This window comes from Amblyomma americanum, chromosome 5 (genome assembly GCF_052857255.1).
Source record: "Amblyomma americanum isolate KBUSLIRL-KWMA chromosome 5, ASM5285725v1, whole genome shotgun sequence".
In the NCBI taxonomy this organism is placed as follows: Eukaryota; Metazoa; Arthropoda; class Arachnida; order Ixodida; family Ixodidae; genus Amblyomma; species Amblyomma americanum.
The window spans coordinates 57844372-57871961 of record NC_135501.1 but is presented as its reverse complement, the minus strand read 5'-3'; the positions used below and the strand labels follow the sequence as shown (position 1 = coordinate 57871961).

General features: G+C 43.4%; 1 pseudogene across 1 annotated transcript in view; it reads left to right on the top strand.

Moving 5' to 3' along the window:
• LOC144134719 (protein ced-11-like) overlaps positions 1-23297 on the top strand; it is a 101304-nt pseudogene extending 78007 nt beyond the window's left edge. The window contains exons 24-31 of the transcript XR_013315223.1: positions 7130-7349; positions 7864-8019; positions 10348-10434; positions 12512-12605; positions 14639-14737; positions 15508-15687; positions 19076-19196; positions 23039-23297. The product of XR_013315223.1 is annotated as a protein ced-11-like (transcript). The remainder of the gene's footprint in view (positions 1-7129; positions 7350-7863; positions 8020-10347; positions 10435-12511; positions 12606-14638; positions 14738-15507; positions 15688-19075; positions 19197-23038) is intronic.
• Positions 23298-27590: the final 4293 nt, after the last annotated feature.

Genomic DNA, 27590 nt, shown 5'->3' with positions numbered 1-27590 from the left:
CCGGAAGTTTCGACCACCTGGGATTCTCTAACGTGCACGGACATCGCCCAGTAATTGCGCCTCCATCGAAATTCGACTGCCGCGGCCGGGATCAAACCCGCGTCTTTCGGGTCAGCAGCTGAGCTCCGCAACTACTGAGCCACCGCGGCGGCTACCTTTATTATGCATCCATTTTCTTACTCTCATTCTAGTTTTGCTGTCAGTGTTTGTACAGTGCACCCGTTTTGACCTGTGGTTGTAATAAGGAAACAAGCACGACGAAACAATGGTGACGAATCAAGCACAAGCGCATTACTACAGCTTGGACATATGAAAGCCTGCCTTTCCTGGCTCTATAGTATCTCAAAGAGCTTTCTAATCAAGCTGACAATCCTCTTTCCTCTACTATAGCTACTACTGACAAGAAAGCAATGGTGGTACTGTTAACTGCGTATATCGAGATTAAATTTTGAGAGTCAAAATTTTTGAACACGTAATCATAAGGTAGGAAGTGTAATAGAGCGCATGCTTTATCTTAATTTGGAGTAGGGTCAATGTAAGGGGTAGCGGCACTACGCCTTTGAAAGAATGTTATAATATACAGGGTGTTTCCCATGACTTCGCCCAAGGCTTACATAGGATTGTAGACCACGGAGCGGTGAAATTAGCGGCAAATTGTTCGCCGTTGTGGCACACGCCAGACAATTTTTTATGTAGCCCAATTAGTTACTTTGTTAAGATTACTGAAAAGATTTCAAATAATTCTGTTTTGCCCGAGTGCTTCATGTTGACAATATACGGAGTTAAAAAGCATTCAATAAATTTTTCGCAGCAGCGTACCTCCTTGATGGGCCTTTTTTGGACACTTAAAGTAATGCCGCGAAGTATATAAGAAAGAACGTAGGACTGCGCCCTTGCGCAGGCCTATTGTAGCTACCTCAACCGTGTTTTTAACGAAAGAATGGCCGGTGCTGGCAGGCCAAAGTCGGCGCATGAGGCTGCTTTCAGCACGGACCTGAAAACGCGTCAGCGCCTTCAGGTTGAACACCGAGAGCGCACAAAGAGGCAGCGTCGCATCCCACAAAGTCTCTGACGTTCTCTTTTTAACAAAGGCTACTGCGCACACACAGCCAAGGACGAGAAAGTTAACACAACAAGCGCAGGCTCACGACTGATGTGTTCGACAGAAAAAACGCGCATTGTGCGCTCTAAACTGCCATATCTACGACCACGCGAAGTTAATTTATCTGCCTTCTGTTTCGTACAAGATAATCGACGGGTCACTGACACAGTGATCGTCTCATTTTCTCATGAAAAACGCCTCGGCCAGTTCACGTGCGACCTTGTCTTTGCTCCTCCTCACTTTTTTTTTGTTTTTCCAGATAAGGCAGGCACGGCTTTTTTCTTGTAGCCTCGGGCATGTGACACAGTGCAGAGGTAAGGTCGACCCTGCTCCAGATTTCATCGAAAGCTGGTGCTCCCTTAAAAGATCGTCTAAACATTAGCCCGCCTGACTGATATATACACTTAACAGGTTAATTAAGAGGACGTCATAAACAACCTCTGTCCGGCACCTGACGTAAGGGGTGGCATGTCGCTTCACGTTGTCTGGCGCACTCTTCCCTTCGGACATGGCCCGGGGTCACAATGATGCCAACATGCACGGGGCAGAAAACACCACCGGCGCGCTGTAACGCTTCGCCACATATTTCAAGTTGTGGGAAACCCTGCGAATGTAGGGTATAGCACAGCTGGCCTCATTTCCTTAGACTGGCCACCATGGATCCTTGCACGGCCTTGCTTACTGCTTTCGTAGAAGCTTGTCTGCCACAGCAGTAATGACCGTAATAAGGTAACCAGCTTTCGTGAACCTATTGGCCTGATTATTAGGGCTCACATCTACCAGGTGCGCACAAGACTTAACCAAGGCAGCTTGCACGAAGTAAGTTGCGATGGCCCGTTTTAAATTCTTGCAATGTACCGACCCAAAGGAAGCACGTTTATCTGGGCTCGTGGCAAGTACATGCAGCAGACGTGATCTGGTGTTAATGTCATTTTAATATCTAAAAACTCTGTCATGATAAGGTAATTCATGGGTAAAGGTTAGACCTTTCCCGTGTAGTCTAAAAATCGATATAATTTCTTCCACGGCAACAGTGTGTGTTGAGCTTTAAAAAAGCCAAATAATCATTGACATATCTAAAATTAAGAACTTTCAGAATCGTTTCGACGTCAAAACAGCGCGCCAGCTCACGGTCAATGCTGGCCAAGAAGATGTCAGCTAGTATGGGTGCCACACAGGTCCCTATACAAACAACTGTGCGCTGAACAAAGAACTACTTTTTAAAACATGCAAATGTTGAGCGAAGAGAAAATTCAAGCAAAGACAAAATACTTCAGCAACAAACCGCATGTGTTTTGAAAAGCGACAGAATGCGTGTTTTCTTTCTGTTGCACAAATCAGTCGAGAATCTGCGCTTGTTGTGTTGACATTCTCGCCCTTGTGTGTACGCAGTACCCTTTGTTAAAATGTCTCGCCGACTCGCCCAGCAACGCTCTTTCTTAAACTGATGTTCTCAATAGACACCTTTAGCATACCGTATACATTGCCAGCATTGTAGTTGCCGGAATACAGGAAGCCCGCCCACCGCCTGTTCGTGTGCGCTTATTGGTCCTGATAAGGCAGGCGCGTGTGCTGCTGCCCGGTACCTGGCGCCATCTGGCGCCGTCAAGGCGATCTGCGCATGCGCATTGCCAACGCGCGGGCTTCCTGTACTCTGGTAACGGTAGCATACGCTATACAGTATGTTAAAGGTGCCTAATAACTAATAGACAGGCAACCAAAGGCCAGTTGAGGCGATTCTTGTATTCGGTCATCCAGCAGGCTAAACAAACAAAATGTACAGATGATCAGTGCGATTCATGAGGACGAGCATGTATAGCATTATGTTCCTCCGGTCCAGGGCTATGAATGCATTAACTTAGGTTCTCTATTTTCACTGAGACAGCTAATTACGGAGCCAAACTAGAGTATCATCCACTGCCTCAAGCGCTCTTCATCTCATCTTACTACTAGGCCTGATTTTGTATCTGCATCCTTCAGTTACCAAGTATTAGTGATCATTCATTAATTACTTTTCATCTTAACGCAGCTCATCCCAAACTTTCCAAGGAAAAAAATGCGACTATAAGAGAGCAGATTTCAAAGCAATAATTAATGAACTCTGGGTTTTCATGCAATCTTTTTTTTCAAACGCCGGTGATCACTGCATTGAATCAAAACTAGAAATTTTTACAGCTGAGGTTGACCGTTATAAGGAAAAAAATGTATTCCAGTTCGCAACATCGCCTCTAACTTGCACGCGCCATGGTAGAACTCTCATGTCAAAGAATTATCAAACAAGAAAAAATTATTTTATCGCACCGCAAAATTTTACCAACTAACTCGCGCTGGGCTTCTTGCAAAGCTGCCTCCAAAACATGCATAAAGACTCTAAAAAATGCCAGACCATTCCCTATCTAACACTTTCCCGGACATGCTACAAACAAATTCTAGAAAATTCTGGCGAGTCATTAATCCCACACCTAGCAATCCTATCGCTTTGATAAACTCGCGTGGTGATCCAGTTCATTATAATATATGTGCTACTGTATTAAACGATACTTTTGTTAATAATTTTCATCTCACAGCCGCACCCGTCCTCTTGATATACATCATCATGATTACTTGGGCATGCGTCCAGTGACTGTTGACGCAGCTTGTATTGCTGGGATAATTAATACTCTAAAAGATTATTCCAGTTAATGTTAATGCTAAATTCTTAAAAAATACTTGTCTATAGCTAAGTTATTTTAATTCATATATTTCAACAGTCCCTGGACAGAGGCACACTACCTGAACAATGAAAAAGTGGGAAGATAAGATTGCTTCCCTTTAGAAACCTCGGAGCAAGACTTCTGCTGCTAATTATAGCCCAATATCTATCACTAGTACATATTGAAAACTGCTTGAGCATATCATATGCACTGCACTATTCATTTTTCTCGAAAGCAATTCATTTTTCTCGTCTGTACAACATAGTTTCCGCAAATCCTATTCATGTGACATTCAACTAATTTCGTTCACAAATAGCTTACATCATATACTTCACAGGTTATCAGTCGCTGATTGCATTTTTATAGACATGCCAAAAGCACTTGATAAAGTTTGCCATCATTTGCTTCTTCATAAATTATGTCCCCTAAAATTGACAACTTGTTCAAATGAATTGAAAGTTTTCTCATTAATCTTTCAGAATTTGCCACCGCTAATGGTTACAACCAACCTTTTGTTAATGTACTTTATGGTGCTCCACAGGGTTCCGTTCTCAGACCACTACTAAAGCTAACTGATATCAATGACCTCCCTCCTTATATATGATCTAACATACATTTATTCGCCGACCACTGCTGTTTTTCGCAAGATTATAAACGATAATAATAACGCGACCTTACGGCTATAATTTATTGGTGCATTTAGTGGCTAATGGAACTAAACTTTAACTAATTATAGATAATGCGTGTATGCCGTACTGCTAATCCGTCCCCAGTATTCTATTTGAATCACAGTGGACTTGAAATCGTCAATTATTATAAGTACCTAGGCATCATATTACATCTAACCTAACTTGGAGGATTCACAATTTTTGCATACCCAATAACGCTAACAAAACATTAGGTAATCTGCGGCGTAATTTTTCTCGCGCATCATCTTCTTTGAAATAAGTTCCTTATAAAAGATTAATACGACCAAAGCTAGAATGCTCGACAGCTTTCTGGGATCCTCGCCATGACTACTTAATTACTTCGCTTGAACGTGTTCAAAACAACCCCGCTCGTTCCATTCTTTCTAATTGTAATCGAGAAGCAAGTATAAGGGAAATGAAAGCTCGTCTCAGTCGTCAGTTATTGGCTTCGCAACGAAAGGTTTGTCGGCTAACCCTATTTGACATGTTATGGTATTATTCCAGTCCACACAAAAAGTTTTTCATAGACGCTATTACATATCGCTATTACATACGATATTACATATACACAAAGTTGCCATCCCCTTATGCAAAGCAGTTCCTTTCTTACGCTCATTTGTTCCCCGTACTTCTAAAGAATGAAACAATCCTCCTAACGAAATTGTATCTATTACTGACACAATGAACTTTCGCAAAGCTTCGCCTAGCGTGGTATAAACTCTGACGGTTTTTTTTCTGCACTAATGTATTTGTTTTCTTAGATAACATTGTATATAAAGTATTAATATTTCATGAACCCTTTTTTTTCTAACATCGTTTGCTGTAACTTTTTCTACCCACTCCCCTCTGCAGAGCCTGTACGGCCCATGGAGTAAAAATAAATCAATACGTAAACTCAGCACCTGCTGCCTGTGCCGTTTTGAGACGGTGCGAGCGGGCGGCATGATCCAGTTTATAAATGCCAGTGTGACAAGCGTGACCCCTCTCCATTCTCCACATCCCTCCGTTCTGATCACAGTGCGACTCTGACTAACGACGGCAGTGTCCCTCTCACTTTCTTTCTTGTTTTCTCTTCCACATTTTTTCCCTGTCTCCTCTCCCTGGAAAGTGAAGTGGAGGTGGAGAATAATAATAATAATTGGTTTTTGGGGGAAAAGGAAATTGGCGCAGTATCTGTCTCATATATCGTTGGACACCTGAACCGCTCCGTAAGGGAAGGGATAAAGGAGGGAGTGAAAGAAGAAAGGAAGAAGAGGTGCCGTAGTGGAGGGCTCCGGAATAATTTCGACCACCTGGGGATCTTTAACGTGCACTGACATCGCACAGCACACGGGCGCCTTAGCGTTTTTCCTCCATAGAAACGCAGCCGCCGCGGTCGGGTTCGAACCCGGGAACTCCGGATCAGTAGTCGAGCGCCCTAACCACTGAGCCACCGCGGCGGGGCCAGAGGTGGAGAGGGCCGGTCGCCTTTTTACGATAATGGCCGTTGCAGCGGCCATGGTTCATTTGCTCAAAACATAGTTGAGAGCGCTAAAATACATCGCTTAATGGCGCAGTGGCGAGTTTTTTTTTACATTCTTCGTGGGATTTCATTAACAGAGGAAAAGTAGCACTCAGCAGCTACGTTAGTATGAAAATTTTTTCGAGTGTTTTTTTAACCTCTCTACATTATAAAAAAAACATGCGGAACCACGGTGGTTAATCAAAATTGTGTTTAAAATTATAGTTTAATAGGAAGAATTTAAAAAGCTGCCCTTAGTCGCGGCCCACGACGACAAAGAATATGCCGTTAGTTTCACGGAACCCTAGTGCACCGCTTGGTTATAAAGCCTTGGCTCAAATTACGTTCAACACTCTGTACACGATCGTCGGGGATTGTTCATAGCCAGTACAATGATCTTTTTCTCGTTGCTGCGCACGAAAAAAGAGGTAAATTTCGAGAAAGTTGTTTATAGCGCTTAAATAGAAAAAACAATCCTCTTGGGCGCGTTTAGCATGTACTGTCCCGATGAAAATATTACGGCACGCGAGAGGTGTGAAATAAATTATTCTAGCTCTACCTCGAGGCCCAGTTTGTTGGTATCGTTACCAGCAGAGAGAGAAAATTTCGCGTTCCTTTATACCTTGCGGTATTTTTGTATCATAGGAGTAGCGAGGAACAACGTTTGTACATGTATTGTGTGTTTCTTTTTATGTGAACGTGCTTTTTCGCTGCAGTTTTGATGCAAGAACGAGACCAACTAGCCCAAAAAAGTAGTTTTATTTGCCGTATTTCATGAAAATAGATAACGTCATTGCACCGACATAAATTTTTTTCCCGCATGCTGACGTCACAAACTTTTGATAGCGATAGTAAAATCTGCTATTGGGTGTTCATTGCACTCGCATTTAAAAAAAAAAACGTTGTTTTCATGCCATCGCTTCAAAGAAAGGGCTGATATTTTTTATTATATACCACACTAGCAGAGTTAGAGACTCATTTTCAGCCCTTTGCATTCCAAAGAGGGAAAGACAAGCCATGTGTATAGCCAACCAGACTTTCAAGCATCTGCTATAGAATATTGAACAGCATAACGTGACCGTAGGTTTATAAAAAAATCTGCCTTCAGGTCGCTGCGTTAAGCTTCTTCAAATCTTGTTTGCAGATCCTATGTCAATGGGGACGTCCATGCAGCAGCAGACTACCCTCCACTACATCTCGCGGCAGTCTCCGTACCCGGGAACAAAGATACAGCGCTTCCCCGTGCCGGACAAGTTCGTCCCATGGGAGGTGATGTGGCTCGACTACGACCCGGTGGCGTACACGAGGCCCCGGACACAGTTCCCGGCGCCTCTGCAGGTCTATGTCGACGAAGACATCCTCATGTGAGCGGCGGCTGCGATGTTCGGCGCGTGTCACATGAAACGCAGTGGCTGAAAGCAGCCAGGAGAAAGTGCGGTTCTTCGCGCGAACAGTTTGATTTGGTTGCTCTCACCAGACTAGTGAGTGTCATGTGTATGAACAATATTAGAAATTACAACTAAATTTTACTTAGCTGGCACCTGCACCTGAAAAGCGTGCCTCGATTCATTCAGCTCAATTGCGTGCAGGGCATCATACTCCTTACTGCCTAGCGTTCGCAGTTCGCGGTCACGTGATCCATGTGTACTTGCATAACTGTCATAAATTTTGACAGATCATCGAGCAGCGTTTCTTGCAGTTACTAAATAATGCGTGTGCTGCACGGAGCATTGGTGCCTAGTAGTACTTGATGCGGGTAGCTGCATAGGCACCGAAATTCCTTGGTTGTCCTTAGTAATTATAAAGATTAATTGTTTCAGGAGTAGCATCTGATGCATGGTATAGAAGCGTGGCCTGCTTACTGTTTGGGCCGTGCAGGATCACCACCAACGAAAACGCCCAAAGTCTGCCTTCGCTCAAGTGGAACTGCCTGTCTACCTCAGCGGGGGGCGTCAGCATAGATCGGAGATCGTGGATCGAAGACGCTGATGGCACCATCATCATCTACATTTTGGAAAACGAGGGGGTTCCGAGGTAAGCCTCCGCGTGCTTTTCGGCGGTCTTCCGGCGGTGTGTCCTTTTTAACTCTTTTTATCTTCATGCCAGGGAAGCATTAAAGGGGTTTAGATATCTATGTTTTGGTGGCGCGTTTTCTTTCCAGTAAAGCGTAAGACATTCGTATTAATCTATTATCACGTGACATGTTGCCTAGGAGCGCTAAATAATTTATAATGGAATTTCTCTCGCGTTGTCTTTCGGATTCAACAGCCGAACGATGTCTGTGATGTAAAAAGTCCATATAAATGACGTAATGCATGAGAAAACAGATTTAATCTCTGCTTCGTCTTTTAATTTCGCTACAACGCTATGGTCTATCTGCTTCAAGAACCCGAATGACAAACAGTGAAGACGCAGCGATTTTATTTTAGTTTTTATGTCTAGTGTGACATACTTTTCTATGACGTCACAGTGCAGCGGAAACGAGAGCCCAAACAACGTGAGAGAGAATTAGCGGTTGTAGGCGAATATCAGTTGCTGATCTACGTATACTAAACTCCCGCGCATCACTGAAAGCAGGAAACATGACGTCAAAGTCCCATGTCTATAATTCTTGAAAGTGTGAAGTAAATTTTCTGGAAATACTTTTAGCAGGAGATAAACAGAAAAATAGTTTTCTGTTGTCTTAATAAGGACGGTGAGCTATCATAATAAAAACGTTGAAGCAGATGAAAAAATATTCTAAGTTGATTTTTCAAGAATGTACTAAGGATACATCTGAAGCCAGCAGTCATAGCTGTAGGTTAGTTCACCGCAGGTCAAATTGCCTATGCTGCCATACATGCAAAGACAAGAGCTGTGCAATGAACCAAAATAAGGATATCATCATTGTGTAATAGATGAATGACCAAAACAATAGATTTCGTATAGACATCTTTTTGAGAAAATATGCAGCAGTAAGAATACAAATTTCGCGATCTTACTAGCTGTTCATCGAACAGCTAGATATATTAGAAATAAGTGCGCAAATAAAAATATTGCACAGAAATAAAGTTAGCATTTCTTGGAAAATTCCGCGCAACAAAAGGACGAGTACAAAAGAAGAAGTCACAGACGAGCACTGTCTTACAACTCCATCTTTATTAGGCAGGCCACAGAATATATCAGAAGAAAAACGAAAAAAAAACAATATTGTCTGTCTCGTCTGTGTCTACTTCCTTTGTTGCGCCTTTTGTTGCGTCCTTTTGTTGCGCTGAATTTTCCAAGATGCATCCTCTGCCATAATCCTGTAGTATCTCTCACCTAAAAAGGAAAGGCAAAAAATGAGTATCGAGAAAGACTAGAAAGAAGATCAGGAATAAGTACAAAGGACATAAAGCAATGCTGTAGACTGTTAAAGTGCTCCACATTTGTAGCTCATATACGCTGATGGTCTCCAGTCAGTCACGGTTTCTGTGTGTTCAGACACGGTCTGATCACTATGTGCTTCCAAACATATAGCATGCTTCAGGTACCATTCCTGAAATGCCACATGCCATCATACATACCATACGTCGGTACTGGTGCCTTCATATAACTATCTAATGTGTTCCAAACTTCTCGCGTCGCATTTGTGAACGTCTTAGTTAATATTGCAAGCACCAGTAGATATAGATGGTAAGAAACAGGTGATATAAGTCTGGACTAAAAGGGGACAAGTCACAATTAATTATTGATGGAAAAACCAGATTTTTTATTTCAGTGAAAATCTATTAGTGGAAGTTTCGCGAGATGTGCAGGTGGTTACAATTTGTTGTGTGTCTTTGTAACAATACTCATTAGAAGCATAATTTTTGTTGCAGTTCATAGAGGATTGAAACTGCAATTTCAAAAGAAAACTGAAAAATTTATTGTTATCAAAAAACACTGCGCATTTAAAATGGCCTCGTACAGTATCAAAAGAGGATGCAGGACGCCGAAAAGTTTGGAATACTTTACCAACTAACATGTATTTCCATTCTAGGAGAGTGCTTTGCTTGTAAGCGTGATTTTAGATACCTTTTTTGTTATTTCTTTTATTGCGGTAAAAATGAAAGGTTGCGTCCGTCCGTTTTTATTGAGAGAGCTTGACATTTTCAGATTTCTCCATGTCCATCCGAATTTGTTGCAGTTATTGACGTTGAAAATGTTTCCAACAGCATTCAGACCTCACCGACATTTCGCCGCAATATTTTACATCCTCGCACTCATTGCGTAAATCGGCAATTGCTGTGCGCAAAAGGGGAGGCAGTGGGCATAACACGAGTAACAAGTTGACGTCTCGCGGCGCCTAAGCCGTGAAGTCATAAGCGCGAGGCAGTTAACGTGCTGTTTCATTGTTGGCAGGAATCCTGCTGGACGGACCGGCCTGAAGGGGAAAGGTGCCCTTCCCCGCTGGGGGCCAAACCACTACGTCCTGTTCATCATCAGCAGGTATTATGCACCTCATGTACTTCGTTAAAGCATAACCGTTCTTCATACACCTCTAATTCAGCTGCTTCCTGGAGTGAAGTGTTAAAATCGTATATTATCACACCACTCGCCCTCACGAGACAGTGGACCACACGCTCTATATCTGCCTAGTACACAATTGTTTAATTGTGAGCTTTGGGGTGGTGGTATGAACGTTTAATAGGCGAAATCCCTCATACACTTACGACTGCAAAATACTACTTCATTTGCTAGAATATGAAGCATAGGGTAATCAGTAACGACTGCCAAAAGTTATAACAACAAAACACCCTGCAATACCTCTCTGGATAGGTACTAAAAACGAGAAAAGCTTTCGTATTTTCTGCGCATGTGATTGATTTTTTTTTTATTTCAGTTATTCAATTACTTCGATGGTCACGATAACACTGAGTGCCGCTTTTTTTTTTCTGCGAGTCGAAAAACCAAGCATTTATGAGCTTCATTTAGATAACCATTTTTTCATTGCCGAATACTAACGCAGTGACTTTTTTTCTACAACTGAGGCCTTTAATTTAGATTGTAGCAATAGAATGGCAACATTCCCAGTGTTGCTAATCTTTCCGTAGTTTTTCGTCAGATTTGTCGTTACTGCCTACCAGCCAATCCGGGTGCCCGCCAGTGTGACGACGCGATTCGCTGGTGTTTCGCGCCAATGAGACTTGTATGGTATGGCATAGAGCAAAATTTACCAATGCGCCATTCGCGCTTACCCTGTGTGTATGACCACTCAAGTGAGGCGGACCAGCAACACCCCGTGTGGCCGTCGAGACATTTCTTTCGGTGTACGAACTGGCGTCAAGCGCCCATTGAAAGCTTTGCTCACACTGAACTGTTTCACTGCCGAAAGTAAAAAAGAATTAATTTCCTTCAGACCGCTTGCGCGAAGTCAGCCCCAGGCGAAGCGCCATTTTCATGATCTCTGGTTGGAGTCTTACCACAGTTCACGCTATTTCAGAGAAACACATTGATTTCTGCGCACTTTACATTGAGCGCTCTACAGGTGTACTTTCTGAAGTCTCGCTGTTGGCGTGCCTTTCGGGTAATATTGCGATGAAGTTACAGCCAACGAACAAGGTATTCCGATGGCCCGTTGGGCATGCAGTCAAGGCACTGCACCTTGTGACTGCAGGCAGCATACTGCAAGCAATAGTCCAAAGAGGGAGGGGAAGGGGCGATACGATGTCAATTTATTGTTATTGGAGGCCTTGTTAGAGACCGATATCGTGAATCGATGAAGAGTCGGACGAGTTTCAAGTTTTAGTAAACTTTACAGTAGTTTCGCTCATGGCTCAACATGCCATAAAGCTTCATCACTCTTTGCTGGATACGAAGATTTACGATGCTGTTTTTTTTTTCAGGTATAATAACGAAGAAAAAGGTACCGGTTCAGAGCTTATGTATGGTCGACTTCACAGGAGGCCGGTAATGGATACAGGAGGAAAATTGCTTGTTAACTAGCTACCAATCAACTCTAAAAACACGATTTATGGGAAGTACTAATAAGAACCAAGAGTAGGCAAATGGAAAAACATGCTTTTTCAAGGGTATTTATGTCACGTTACCCTATGTGAGTTTAAGACCACTACATACCGACATGTGATGTAGTCTATCGAGTTATCAACACTACCTCTCAAAGTAATAAAACCTCGGTTCGAGGCCAGTTATGGATAAAAAAGGTGGCTAAATTTTTACGCTCCCCCCCCCCCTCATCGGCATAGAATGAGATGATTTCTCTCTTTTATATCGGCGTACACCGCACTGTCGCTCACTTTTATGAAATAGCTGTGCTGAAGCTGGAGCTTGTCTTTCACTTCTGCTTACTCTTCAGTGGTGCGCAATTCAATGGCATCTTGCCTATCGCGCGCAGCGCTCATGGTTGTTGAGTGGCTTAACGTAATGAACCTGTAACATCTCGTTGCTGATGCCACGTGGTACAGGGCTCACGCACCTATGTGGAGCACAGAGAAATTTTTTCTTCGCGAATAACACGAACTGAGACTGTTCCACTGCGCACCTTTTTCTGAAAATTATTATCCAGGTACCAGAAGTCCCGGTCGTCGTTTTCTCAAGGAAGGGGGCTAGAAATAGCCTTGATGAGGATATTTCGAACAGACCAGTTTGTGCTGCCGGGGGTGAGTCTCAGACTGGCCACTACTCGCCACCGTAAAAAGGGCCGTTTTTACAATTTTCGCAAAAAACAAAACACACGCACTATTTGTGTGCAACATAAAAGCCTTCTTCGGCGCTCTGGAACATGTATACTAGTCGTTAAAAAGGTGTCAACTCCGATAGAACAGAAAGAATGCGTTGCAGAAAAAAAAGCCCTATTTAGATAACTGTTCGGCGATTTTTCATCGAAGCCCTTTTGTTTTAGACGAAACTTTTTTTAAATTGAACGACATCACTTCCGCTGGTGTTTGACCCGTACTGCCACTGCACTGCCTGGCACGCTCTCGCCCGTTCCTAAGAGTAACACGTCTGCCATGTTCTACGCTTCTTTTCAAGTGGACGTTGACAGCTGCAGCCACCACTTGCTGCCTTCCTTATTAAGTGAAGATACGAGTTCAATGTCAGTATACGCTCTAAGTCTGGTCCATAGGGGTTGGGTGACACGATAGAAATCAGGCGAAGCGTTTGTGCATTTTTGTAGCAAATACAGTCCCAATTTTCAGCTTACATAACTTACATCTTGGAGTTTGCTATGAGCGCGGCAGCGCATGGAAAGTAAAGTTGTAGTAATTATCTAACAGCTAAAAACAGTCAACCTCTGATTCAGCAATCAAAGATGAGTTGGCTAGCCGGAAAAATAAAAATCGTTTGGCTTAGCCATGACTAACGTCGCGTCGGTTTCTTCGCATCAGCTGAATAAGAATGGTGCATTACGTAAGGGAAGGCTTCTTGGAGGCAGATCTGTATGGGCGTACGTGAGAATGTTCACAAGCAGTTCATGATACTGGCAGCTTTGATAGTGGCTGCAGAGTGACTTTCATAAGTTGCGCAATTTGTCTATCAAAGGAGATTGGTTTCCACGCCTTGAGACTCATTGCATTAATCGGCCGTTTCGCTACGTACATTCACATCTGTAGTCGTTAACTGGTATATACGTCGTAAAGTGTACTAAATTTATTATGTTTTTCACACCGTTATATTCCACGGATTAACTCTTTTGTTTACTGGGCCAAGTTGAGCATGTAACTAATGCTTAACGTGTCGCATAGAGCGAATTTTGCTACGAACACCTTCACTAGAACACGCCTCAGGAAGCACAGATGCCGGCTACAATTAGGTCGTTGGAACATGAACACAAAGTGTGAGCGACGGCAGATTAGGACTTTGAGCAGCGGAGCCGCTTTGCTGGGCAGTGCAGTGACTAAGGGGAGGCGATGGTGTTCTAATTGAAACATATCTAATTCAATTGTACGATCAAATTCTTTTAACGAAATTAGTCGTTTCAGTTATGTAACGACCCTTATTTCGTATTTTTACTTCAGCCATCTCAGTATAGAATCCAAGTACGAATTGGCAACAAATTGCACTTCCTTCAAACTTTTGTGTTTTTTTTTCTGAAATTTGTTGTGTCCTGTTAGAGTTCGCACATTTCGACAAAATAGCTGATGAAGCGTTTTATATTGCTGTGCAAAATCGCTTACCTTTTAGAAAAATTAAAAAGTGGCGCTTTCATGGCAAAAATAATGATATAATTGCAGCTTTAGCAAATGCTGTCGAGGTAGCTGGTCTGATGAGGCTTGAGAACCACTTTTCACACAGTGTGCTGCCGCTGTTCACATTATATTTCATCAACAATATTCATATGGATGCATTATTTATAGAATTGTGTTTATAGCGAAATGAGACAGCTTTTTCTAGAGCACGTTTCTGCGCAAAACATCGAAACGTATAAAAACCACTTAGAAAGGCTAATCTGAAATTGTAAGACAAGCCTTCAGGGCATGGACAAAAATGCTAGGCAATCAAACTTTACTTAACGTTCATTTTGCTTTTATTTCGAGCCTCAATCAGTGCCTAAGCTGGAAATATCGGCCTCATCTGCGTATTTTGCCTGATGCCAGATTATCAGAATCGCTGTGCCGGTGACTGATATATTCGTATCCATTTGAGGTTAACTAAAAGAGGCAAGTGAGGTTGTATGCTATTTCCTTATCAGGATTTCGTACCTGGGGAACAGAAGTATGATGGTGTAATGCGGGTCTGCTTCAAGATCACGGAAGGGGCACCGATTACGACCGCAGACCAGGTCAAAGAGGTAAGCTGTGCCGAACAAGAAAACATTTTTAGAACGAAGTAACTTTCCCGCAGTAATGGCGCAAATCCTGTTATATTTACGCTCCATATAATTAAGTTACCGAAAACTGACAGTTATTGTATTACGAATTGGAAAAACAGCGCAATCAAAGACAAGACACAAGAGAAGCACAAAACACCAGCGCTGACTAACAACCAAATGGTTTATTGCTACAGGTGAGGCAGCCTATAAATGAAATGGCACTCGTTCCATTTCATTTATCTATCTGTCTATCTATCTATCTACTCATGCCAACTGGATTTCTTGGTACTGAAATTTTTCACAATGTCATTACACTTAGCCCTTGCTACTGCTGTTCTCCACGGTTCTAAACGCTGCTCGTGAAATAAATGAATGACCGCCAACAAAAGCGGTATGACGGGATCATGTAATAGCACCGTAGATATGTGTTAAGACGACACTGAACCGAACTATATTGCATACTCCATAAACATTGCAATAGGTTAGAGTATATATCGATAACCTTAAGAATTTATGCTATCTTCTATTGTATCTCGTAAAATACCCATGCTACTGTACGCCGACCTTGCTTACCCCTTTCCATTTACATTTAGAAGTTGCGTCAGAACAAAAATTTCTTAAAGTATGTAGGCGTGTGATTTCCTCTTCAGCAAAGATCTGAAGGTGTCTTTTCTTTTGTCTATAAATCGTTTGCTGTAAACGTGATCTGCTTTGTTTTATAACTTCTAACGACCATCTCTTCGCTGCAGTTCTTCTCAGGATGTCTTCAGGAGCAGACAGACGCGGCCGACCCCAACCAGACGGTCGACTGCTCCATCGCGCGCCGTGGTTACATGGATGACCCCATGAACACGGACAACTGCTGGCGCGAAGTCGAGCTCTGGAAAGTTCACTATAGCGGCAAGGAGTCTCTCGGTGATAAATTCCAGGTATGGCACTGAAATTAGTTAACGTCCTTTATATAACTGTTTATTTTCCTCTACATTAAGCGATGCCTTTTTAGTATGGTCCACAACAGCAACAAACATTAGCAAACTGTTAATATTGCACAAACGGGTCTTACGTCTGGTATACAATGTTTCGTATCGCTCCCATACTGCACACCTATTTAAAAAACACAATATCGTTTCTATTACATCACTATATAGTTACAAGCTATCCCGCCTTTATAAACTGGGAATACTAAAGAATAATGGTGCATTAACTAACTTAGCAGGATTGCAGATAAACGCCACCACCTTTAACGTACGTTATTTGGAACCCTGGAATGTCACCAAATGCCAGACTAACAACGGCAAAAAGATGTTGAAGCACTCATTGTCAACGGTTTTAAATAATATTTTTATGGAAACAAATATTGACATTTCCGCGATTACTTCAAAGAAATTGCGTACCTTTGTTGCCAAGTACAAACCTTAGAGGGAGACGACGCTAACAGCCTATTTTCGCGAAAAAATTTAAACAAGGCTAGACGGAAATGTTCTTCGCGTTAGAAAGGTATTAGGCCTTTCTGAAACGAATGCATAGTTCACATTCAAAATTTAAAAAAAAATGTTTTCAGTTTCGGCTTGAAAGGCAATGTTAGGAAAATGCTGATGATGACTTGAACCCGTTCGACCAGAACATCTGTAATTTGCGCGGCCTGACCCGTTTTGGACTCCTGAGAGAAAGGCGAAATTGGACACAGCCGTAAAGTCACTCTGATCAAGCCATTTATAAAGTTAGGCTTTGTTCATTATCGCTAAATAAATGAAAAGCACAGAGAACGCACACCTAAACAGCGTAGGCACTGATGAGCGTCACGGATGAATTTGGTTTATTGTCTAGCCGTAGTGGCGGATACAACAAGCCATGTTTGCCAAGGAGAATAGAAGTCGACATAAAAGCCAACGAACAACCTATGCGTCGCGCAAATAGTTTCACAAGCAGAAGCCAAAAGGCTGTGTGCCATATTTTTCGAGCGGCCCGAAACAGGAGTACAAGGCCTTCAACATCGCATATATTGTTGTGAAAAAGGCTAAGTACTCCTAGCGCGATGCGCATTCCTCGACAGCACATGTGCACTACGAGGCCTCAAAGGTATTGACGGTCCTGACACCTAAGCGCCTAAGGAGCTTACCTAAACGTGATACGACAGCTCTGGCAGGGTGTTTTTAATATAACGCTGGAACTTTTCATCTCGCATGAATTGTGTGGCCGACTTTTATAGGAATACCTGAAATTGAATTTACAGCTTCGTTCAGGACGTTGCAAACCCTTTGGCGTGTTGATATCTGGCCTTTAGAGCTTTAAGTAAAACGAAAAAGAGATTTTTTTTTTATTTTCAGAAAGCTGGCACGAATTGCTGTCCTCCATGCCCAGAACGGTATAGAAATGCATTGCTCCGTACAACTCACCCTAATACTTCTTTACTGCGATGTTTAATGGGCACAGTCTTGATGTGCTTGGTGCGGCTGTGAGAGCTGGTTTGATCGGCGCCATTTTGCGAACATGCTCGCGGCGTGATGCCTAGCTGCTGCTACCCCTTATTGGACTTCCATATCAGTGTTCAGGCGGTGTTCGGTGCGTTCCTATTTTTTCTCTGTACTCACCTGCAAAACCACCGAAGACACATTCGTTTCCTCGATGTATGCGACAGTGGTGGCTGCTCATTCTTATGATGTCTGGCTGGGCTATACAGCATGAATCAATAGTTCAGATCTGAGCACCACGCATCTTAAGATAATGGCTTGGTTACTGCATTTACGTCCGTTTTGTGTATTGTTAGCTCCGATGTCTTTTAGGTGATGTCATATTCACCAGCCCTGTGCTAGAATAAGCAATCTGAGGTGCATCTCGAAACAAGACACCACGACTAATATGTCCATTTTCTTGACACCATAGGTGCAATAATGCCCGTTCTGATACCAGGACAAAAGTGTTCCCACTAGCAAACCTATATGGTGAGATAATGTTCGCGAGAAATGAAGTGCGGACAGTACATTTGCAGCAGAAGCACCAAAACGTGAAAATCATAGCTGAGAGCGAAAGATTTCCGGCCCAGCAGATGACTTAGATATGTCTGTGTCAACGTTTTTGTTTTCCTAAGAGCGTTTCACTGGACGCTGACATGAACAGTCCGCTACCCCTTAACATAAGTTAAAACAGAACTGTGACGTCCAGGTCACACTGCAGCTTTGCTTGCAGTGACCGATGTGTCACTTTTCCCTTGTCATATTGCGTACATCACCATATAGAGCAAGTGCCCACCTGAGGTCTTCATGTGCAGTGTTCCGCAACCGTAATCGCAGCCTTACTGATATGTTACAGTTACACAAGGAATCGTGGTCGTCGGTATATAATTCTTTCACGGGATACTCTTGCATAACAGCTGCCTCCACGTTTACACGGCTCCTGGAGGTCGCGAATAGGCCACGCATCTGAAGGGTTGAGCAAAATTCTTAAGCGAATTTTGACATCCCGTTGGCAATAACGGCCAAAGAAGAGATCTGAATTCCAAACCAGCGAATATCTATGGAGAGAACGCAGTAAAACACGGTCCTCGGCAAGCTGCCCCATATCAGTCCGTGGCCTGGCAGGGCAACATTTATTGCCACGACTCTGATGGCGCACACTTCGGATCAGGGCAGTCGCCAAAAGTGACTTCGAAGTGTAAAGAATCAACCTTTAGTAACGAAGCACCAAAGAATCTGGTAAACAAGATTTATCCGGTGAGAGGCATTTCAGGTTCCTTACCTCAGAATGCAACACTGGCTTGTCGGCACAGCGGCCTGAACTGGGAGCGGGTGTGTGCCTATTTTACCCCATTGGGGCACGGCGTTTAAGATCGTGCAGACGACTTTTCAAACTTTTTTTTCGATTCGCGCAGAGCCGTTTACACGAAGTCAGTAACGCTTGCAACATCTGAAGTTCCTGGTGGGCCAGTTTGTTTCCAGAAATACGGATCGCTTTTCAAGAACAATATAGTATAACGTCGAGAAATTCAATGGTGTCTTTTAGGAAGGGCTCTCAGGAGGCGTAAAATTTCGTGTCGCGCGGTAGAACGTTACACTAAAGGACACTGCAGCTGGTTTTAGTACCCAAAGCTGCTTCGGATGATAACGATATAATTAACTGGGCATAAATCAGTATTTATGAAGAACAGGGCCTATATTCTGTGAGCGTGGAAGGGCGCGTCAGATGTGAATGCTTTATTTTTGTTGTATTCATGTTATGTTTCTGAAATAGGTGGCTAGAAATATAAGCACAACGATATGACCTCGAATATGAGCATACGTTGATAGACTGGTGTCTGCTTAATTTGAACTTTCTTTCCAGCCAAACGTTGTATGGCGCCTGGTCACCGACGACCTGTTTCTCAAGTTGCCGTCCGGTCACAGTAACCTGTTCAACGAGGTCTGGAATTTCCAGGGAACGCTAGGAATGTAGCCGGGAAGCAGTAAGTAATCTTCTCATTTCCTTTTCTAAGTCTCTTCTCTGTGAAGCTTAACACTTTCAAACCAGAGACTAGGCTTCGGTGGAGAACATCTAAGAGTGTGCACAACCGCCGTCATCGAAACAGATGCCATGGCAAAGGTAAAGTCGCTGTATATATGTTCATAGTTTATTGTTTATCGGAGTTTAACGTCCCAAAGCGACTCATGCTTTGAGGGATGCCGTAGGGAAAGGCTACAGTAATTTCGACCACGTGGGGTTCTTTAACGTGCACTGACATCGCACAGGACACGGGCTTCTAGAATAATAATTCGCTCTACTTAGTCATGGAAGAAAGCTTTCCGGATAGAGTTCGTGAAAAAACAGTGATTTCTGCTGGGTCATGCAAAAGAAGCTCCAAAAGCCTGGACACATGAGAGGGCATGCATCCATTGAACACATTAACTTATCGGCTGGTGAGCCAACGAAAGAAAAAATTTGTTTCCATGAATACGAGTTCGGTAAGCTTTTGTCCATAGCAGTCAAGGTGCGTAGAAAAGTAAACGGAGATTGCTATCTCCTTCTAAAATTTCTTACTCGTTACCTTATTGTAAACGCCAGCTAGAGTGTATGCATGGTGTTAGGAACGCCAGGGTGGTTTCTTCGATAAATAATGTTTATTCATTTCTGATAGGAGAGCCGTGATTCCACTTAGACGGGAATCGCGTCCCCTGTTTACCTCTGTCCGCACCAGTACTTCCGGAGAGCACCAGGAAGTCGAAACTGAACACAACACGTGAAGATAATAAAACCATTAATTTCCGCTGCCAGTGCCCTGCATACGACCTTTGCAGCTATTGTCTCGAAGCCTTAACGGGGCGAAAAATAATAGTGTGGTGCATAATACATACTGCCGCCGCCCGAAACCTTCATAGCACGAGTGATGCTTGTTTCCCGCTAGAATTCATCAAATGAACTTGGAGGGATCGGCGATTTAGATATTGGGCGATTCCCACTCTCCGTTTTTTACTCAGTGGCGGTAGAGAAGGATTCAGAGCAGTGCTGGCCGGAGTTAGTGAATGGCCGGAGAAGGGGTACTTCTGACGGGACAAGCCAATTGCACAAACTCTAACCGCCATCGTTGTCTTTTTTTCGCCTTCTCTTGTCTTTGGTCTTGATTTTGCCAAATGCAAGCAGGCTGTTGTGACCGCATAAAAAGCGGCCTGGCGACGGAGCGACGACGCTCAGATCTGTAGCCCTAGTCGACTGCGAGTACATTCTGGGTGACGTGAACATGCGACATCGTTATCTTCCGCAAGGTTATAATAAATCTTCCAAAAGCATTCAAAACAATAAGGAGAGCCCTGGTGTATTTTGGCAAAGTGGAATCGTAGTAAACGATTGACGTGGGGTGACAGCTCACAGATCTGCTATTGAAAGATAGCTTCCTCATTGTCCAAACATCAGGAAAAAAGCATGAATTCTATGACACAGATAGCCCTAAACTTTAAAAGTGTTTTCTGGACGATAAATATCGCAAGCGATGATTGGGTGCTGACAAGCCTAGAATTACAAATTAGGCATAAAAGTGTACGTTTCGATCTTCGTGTAGAATATTTGCGTTCAAGACAATTAAGGGGCCTATAGTGGCCTTCTAGGCGGCTGATATTTGTCTACTGGAAGACAATCGAGAAGATCGTCAAAATTTCGGAATGATAGCTTACAACCTGCGAGTACCAAGAAAAGAATATTTATTTTTAATTAATGCGGTCTGGCTTGCAATAAACAATCCCAGCGCCACTTGGAGCTACTTGCAACGAGGGAATAAGAAGCTTATCATCCTGATTAATGACAGCATGGGCTAACAGTATTATCAGGGATAGGAAGTAACGATGAAAACGAGAAGAATTGGAGATCGCTAGAAATATAGCATTCTTCGAAGGCATGGAATGCAGAGAGTTGTGCGTAAAATACGTCATGGGGTCGGCATGATGCTTGCAAGTGCAGTTAGATTGCCTCTGTGCTTGGCACAAATTCTATCGTTAACCTACACATCACTACTGCCTTACACGTAGGAAACCACTTTTTAAGCAGTAACTCTAAATATTAATTGAAGCTAGCGCCCGCCTGCATAACTTCAAAATGTTTTAACCTTTTTTTCCGTGCAAGCTTTGCGTTGTGCGCAGTGATTTTTTTTTTTTTTTGTGTGCGTTGCGTGCGCTTGGAAGGAGCCGCCTGTCTTGTCTGTAAGCAGTGAGCAGATTCGACAGCATCGACCACATTTTTATTCCACAGGAAAAACAAAGATGATTTTTTATTGTCGCGGGAAAATAACTACGTGGGTTGAGAAATGTCACACGCGTGTCGATGTCGAATATTTCAAGCTTTATGACATTCAGCACTTTGTGCATATGATTAAGCCTTGTAACGCTGAGGTCAGTGTTGAAGAACATACCTCCGCCACAGACGTGAAGTGAACATTTTAGGCCAAAATGATGTATTTTTTATTCTCTTGAACAGTAGGCATACGTGGTACAATGACAAATGTGGTACTCAGTAATTTGCCTTTGGGTACATGGTGTAAGAATATAAATAAAATTTCTAAGAAGTACAGCGATCAACTTTTAAAGCAAAGCTGCTAATAATCCTCTGTAGAACTGTCCCTGTAGGAGGGTGCTGTAGAACTGACCGGTGAGGAGAGCAATGATCAGTATGCATCAGCATGATAACTCACAGCTTGAAGGAGATTTAAGTGGCCTGCGATGCCGACAATAGTTAAAAGAGCGACTTAGCCCAGCCGCAGCACCTGCATTGCAGCGGTTCTCTAACACATCATACCAGTGTATTTAAGCTGTACCAAATTTATCTCCCCGCCCCGGTGACTCTCTATTTAGGGCGATCTACTGCTGAGCCTACGAAGCGTGTTGGATCCTGGCCGTGGAGGCCGCGTACCGATGGAGCCGCAACTCAAGGCGCTCGAGTACTGCGCGATGTCATTGCCCGTTAAAGAATCCCAGCTGGTCGAAATTATTCCTAAACCCTCCACTACGGCGTCCCTCACAGCCCGTATTTCTTCGGGACATTCATTTGATTGTTTTAGGTTTATTAAAAATAATAGAACACGCATGGGGTGCATATATTATTTTTCAATAAGAAGGCCTCAAGTAGCGACGGCTGTTGTTGGCATCTGTTAAAATGGCTGTTTATCTAGCCACATGTTTATCTAGAAAAAAAATCCCAACTCTGTTCGAGAAACGTTGCAACAGAAGGGTTGAAATGCGGGCCAGTTGGTTCATAGTAACTTGGAAAAAAAAACAGTCCCAAAAGACAATGGACAAGAGAAGGAGTGTACACGCCACACCAGTCGTTGTGGCGTGTACACTCCTTCTCTTGTCCATTGTCTTTTGTGACTGGTTTTTTTCAAGTTGCAACAGAATGCGACAATGGCGAGGCCTTGACCCCAGTGTTGCACAGCACTCAGGCGAATTAACTTTTCAGCTTGGAGGACACATTTACACGCAATAAATTTTTGGTTATGGCAGGCACTGCGTCACGTGAGTGCATGCAGCGTTGTACGCAGTTTCCTTTTTCTGCGCGAAGACTGCTTTGGGACACTTTCAGCATACAGACATTCTCTGAGCGGGAGAACTGCTGTTTCAAACCTCCTCGCCTTTCATCAAACAGTTAATTGTTCTGGAGAAGCGGCTTTTCAGTTACTTACTTCTTGGAGAAGCGTAATGACAAGAGGTCTAAGTCGATGCGAGGAGAAATTTTCAGCCAGGTTGCTACTAGTATAACGTCTTTTTTTTTGTGATCCTTGTAGTGGGACCCCAAAATGCGAGTTTGATTTTTGTTCTCATCTTTCAGAATTGCCTGCAGGTTGCTGCCATTGACGAGCCGTGAAGATCCGGGGCTGTGATATGCTCTCAAAAATTATATCGTGTTCAAAGCGGACGTTGAGTCGTCGGTACTGATATCTCCGTTGTACTCATTCGTCTCGATAACTGTACCAAGGCTGCACGCACAGCCTTTATGCTAGTTCAAAGGTGTCTTTTGTATTTGTCAAGGACTTCGGCTCATTGGAAATATCTGTATCTTTGGCCAGGGCCTTTTTTTGTTATTCCAAAATTTCCAACAAAACCTACAAGGCTCATGTATCGCTATTCTCATTAAAAGTCTTGTCGAATTACAAACCACGTGGTTAAATCGGCAGTAATAATTTTGTGAGATAGGCCTAAGACGATTGGTCCTGGTAGTTATGTGTGCACGCCAGAAAGAGCGCAGTCACTGGTAGCTGGAAACAGTTTTACAGAGAGCACTCTCCTCTAAATCTGTTCGTTGTAGCCTGTAAACTAATGCTCGCAGAGCACTTGCTGAGAACAGCGGCCGTCGCGAACAGTCGTGATTTTCGGGGGCCGAGGGGAAAAGGGCCTCGGTGCAGGCGAGGGGCCCTTTCCTCCTCTCACTGGCTTGAGCAGCGGACGAGTTACGAGGTCTGCGTACGCTGCGCTGGGCTTGGAAACCAGTTTCTTTCTTGAACTTCCAGCGCATCTGAACAAGAGTTCTCCGATAGCATACTTCGGCTCCAGATCTACTGCCATTTGTATGGGGCTCGACAACGGAATCCAATATTAACTGTTATTGCCAAAAAAATCTTGCGTAATATTGAAAACCTACCGTGTACAGAGCACACTGAACCTGTCTTCGAAACATATCATCTTCCTAAAATTCAGCAAATTTATGATCAAAGTCCATTAAAACAATTTTATTTCCATTCTCGAAAACATTGCATGACATTCACTGGAATAGCAAACTTGGAGCAGTCTGCACGACTAAGTAGTCACACCGATGTGTGGAAAGTTCCCAGGTCCCGTACTAATTATATTGGTCAAATGCTTCAGTCTCGCCTAGCCAAACTTGAAAATAGTTAACACAATAGAGGCACAGAAATTCTCGACCAAACTCCGTCAAAATTCAAGTTGCTCATGAAATGTTACCTCTAATCAATATGTTCAACACTTGCTTTACTATTTAGCTTTATTTCTTTTTTTTTGTAAATAAATCGCGTTTTTTTTCGTTGCGTTATATGGAATGTTTTCATTACATTATACCCAATATGATCGGTGACATTGTGAAAGTGCTCCATATAGTGTGTGTATGCCTTCGCTTCTGTTGTATCAGTGTCGAGCGTTCCTCAAGCTGCTTGCATGCAGCTTTTACCTCGGCTGCCTCCATCTTTGAGAATGGGAAACTTAATGAATGCTTTCCGCAAGAGTATGGCCAACCTATTCGAATTTGAAGGAACGAAACTCAATAAAAAGTTGCTCTAAGGTAGCTGCTGCAGCATTACTGCTTTGTTGGTTTAGCCCGCTTATTTAGACAGCGCCGCGGAGTCAGTATTAAAGAAAACATACTTTGGCTTCATCCGAATTTTTCCTATCCCAAGGAATAATATGCTGTACGGTCACCATTTTTTACGGAACGTGTTTTTTTGATGAAGTATAAAGGGATTCTTGTTGGGGACATTACAAATTCCAGCTGTAGTGTCATGAGCACGGAAATGCGGAGAAGGCTTTAGCGATAAAACTCCTCCCATGCCTAAACTTAGGCGACCGGGGAACTCAGCAGGGCAGGGCGCAAGTCTTACGCTACCCGCGGGTAGTACCCGGATGCAGTCATAAAGGCGCTGACGTGTCGACGTCCAGGCCGCGTCGCGGTAACTCGGCGCCCATGTTAGGCTAACCATACCGACGGCAGGATTTGAATAAATTTGATTCTCTCTCTCTCTCATGCCTAAACTTACTGAAATTAGGAAATTCTTTATAAATGCACCACCAACTGCTGCTGGTGAGCGCATAACTCCAAAAACCCTTCGTTTTTTTCTCTACGGAACGTGCGACAAAAATTCAGTACATGCCTCCACATTATTTAGACCAAATCTCTATTTGCTGAGCATAGGAATTCAGGAAAGTTGTGTATAGATTTGAATTTTGCTGATAACTGTTCGCTTGCGACGAAGAAAGGAGTTTCGTTTCTAGCGTAGAGAAGCCATAAGTAGCGAAGTGCTGACGGCACTGATTAAGCTCCAAACCTCTCTAAATAAGGAGAACCCTGGTCTTCAGTTTTCGAGACCATTTGTCTTAAGGTGTGCTGCTAGGGCTCCATTGTGCGGCTCTGGTCTGGTTACTTTTCACAAGTACCGTAGCAGCCTAAGAAATATTGGAGGGCAAAAATGCAAATCATATTAAGAACCAGTTCGGTGCTGATAAGACGTTGCAATTAAAAAATTACGCAGGAGCATTCTCAAGAGTACAGATAGCATTTTTCGCATTTATTAGGAATCGATGTCCGGTGCGTTCCGAATTCAAGGCTTTTGGAATAATAATGTGATATGAGTAACGTGAGGGAGTAACGTGAGGCGGGTCGGGGAACGAACGCAGGTGACATCCTACTCGCAATCAAGTTGAAGAAATGGGCTTGAGCAGGCATGTAATGCCACGGCAAGATAATGGATTCCAATAAAAGGCAGACGTAGCAGGGGGCAGTGAGAACTTGGGAGGGCGGATGAGATTAAGCAGATTGTGGGGATACGATGGCCGCAGCTGGCAAAGGACAGGGTTAATTGGAGAGACATGGGAGAAGGCTTTGCTCTGCTGTTGGCGTGGTCAGGCTACTGCTGCTGATGATGATGATGAAGTATGACCATGTGGAAGTGGCATGACAGTTTCGCCCGTTTCAATACTCCAAACGGCGTATCTTTCTTTCCATTAATGTCATTTATTCACACTGCGAACGCACTGCATGTCCGAAGCGCATTTCTAATGGACAGAGACACTCCGGAACAGTGACAGCAGTGGAATATAAGGGCTGCAAGCGCTGCAAACGCAGTCTGACGTCAATATTGCCGTCAAAAAATCCGCCACCTGGGAAGGAAAAGCTCAAAAGAAAAGGATTACACAGCGAAACTAGCGACTGCTGCTCCTCGGCCAAACGCAGCTGCGGCGGGCCGCTGGAGTTCGTGCCCAAACAATTCCCTAGATGGCGACCCTGTTCCAACATGGTGAAGCCCATGGAAGTGCGTACGGACAAATATTTCAACATGCCGTTGGCAGTCAGATATCTAAGCTTGGACTCGACGTTGAGATTGAGAAAGTTGCGCTCTGCGCATCTAAGTACTCCAAAAATACCATGATTATCAGCACATGAGGAAGGAATATTCGATAATGTTTGAGAACGGCCAGAGTATACAAAGGTAAACATGTATAACGTACAGAAAACACAAAAGAGCTAGTGTGGAACTAACTCGTCTTTATGCACATAAATAAACGGACCTTTAGTCTATTCTACACCACTGAATTCACCAAAAGGATTTGTTTTGTGAAGTTACGTTGTGTCCTTAATTAAAGATCTCATTATATGAAGTGCTCTCTAGTTGGTACGGAATTATGCTAGCCAAGTTCATTTGAAAACTTCCCACAGTTATTATGTGCCTAGTTCACGAGGCATTTCGATGACTTCGCCTTCATGCATATTCCTGTTGTAGAAAAGATATGTAAATCGACTCCTTCCCTGCTGACCCTCATAAGGCAGTAGCTGACGAAGAGGGAGTATTGAGTGACCACTACTATTTATATATCAGAAATAACTTTTTCGCGTTTGAAAATTAATGGACACGAAGATCATTCTCTGTGGTGACTGACTGTGAACTTCGATGCACTGCAACGCTTTGGCATGATATTAAACAGTTTTTCAACAATCTGGTGTGACGTGGACTCATGTACACACGCCGCGGAGGAGTAGGAGGAAGGAGGAGGAAAGGCAGGGAGGACGCCGCGGAATTCTTTATAGGGCAACCTACGCGCCCTATTTCCGGTTTTTATTGTTTCTACCACTGCTAGACTTCGAAGACCATCTCAATTTATTCAGCAAGCCAAAAGATTTGCTGGGCGCTTGATATGCGCTCCGTCAATATAATGGCTCTCTTTCTGTCCTGTTTGCTAAAACAAGTTTTAATCAAAGGTATACAACTTCAAGAACCTGAACTTTGCGTCAAACACTGTTGCTAGTGAAAATAGTTCGTTCGCGCAGAGCGACAATCTTGCAACCGTCTCGCCCGTGATCCCGTACCGGCCACGACCGGGTGACTGCCATCTCCTAGGGCTGCGCCCGTTTCCAGGGGAATATTACGCAACAGCTCTGTGGGATCCCGTTCTTGTGGACAGTCCCGCAATTCACCTCCCACTACGCACTATACCGTGCTGCTTACGCACAGAGCGCGAAGCTCAACAACGAGCATAATGCAAAGATACTGATGAATCAGCACTCCAGTATTTTTATATCTGAAGGTAAAGTATACAGACTAGGTGGGCTTCCACAGTAAAAAACAAGGGCATAGAGTACGTCCTTTCGTCCTGGCATT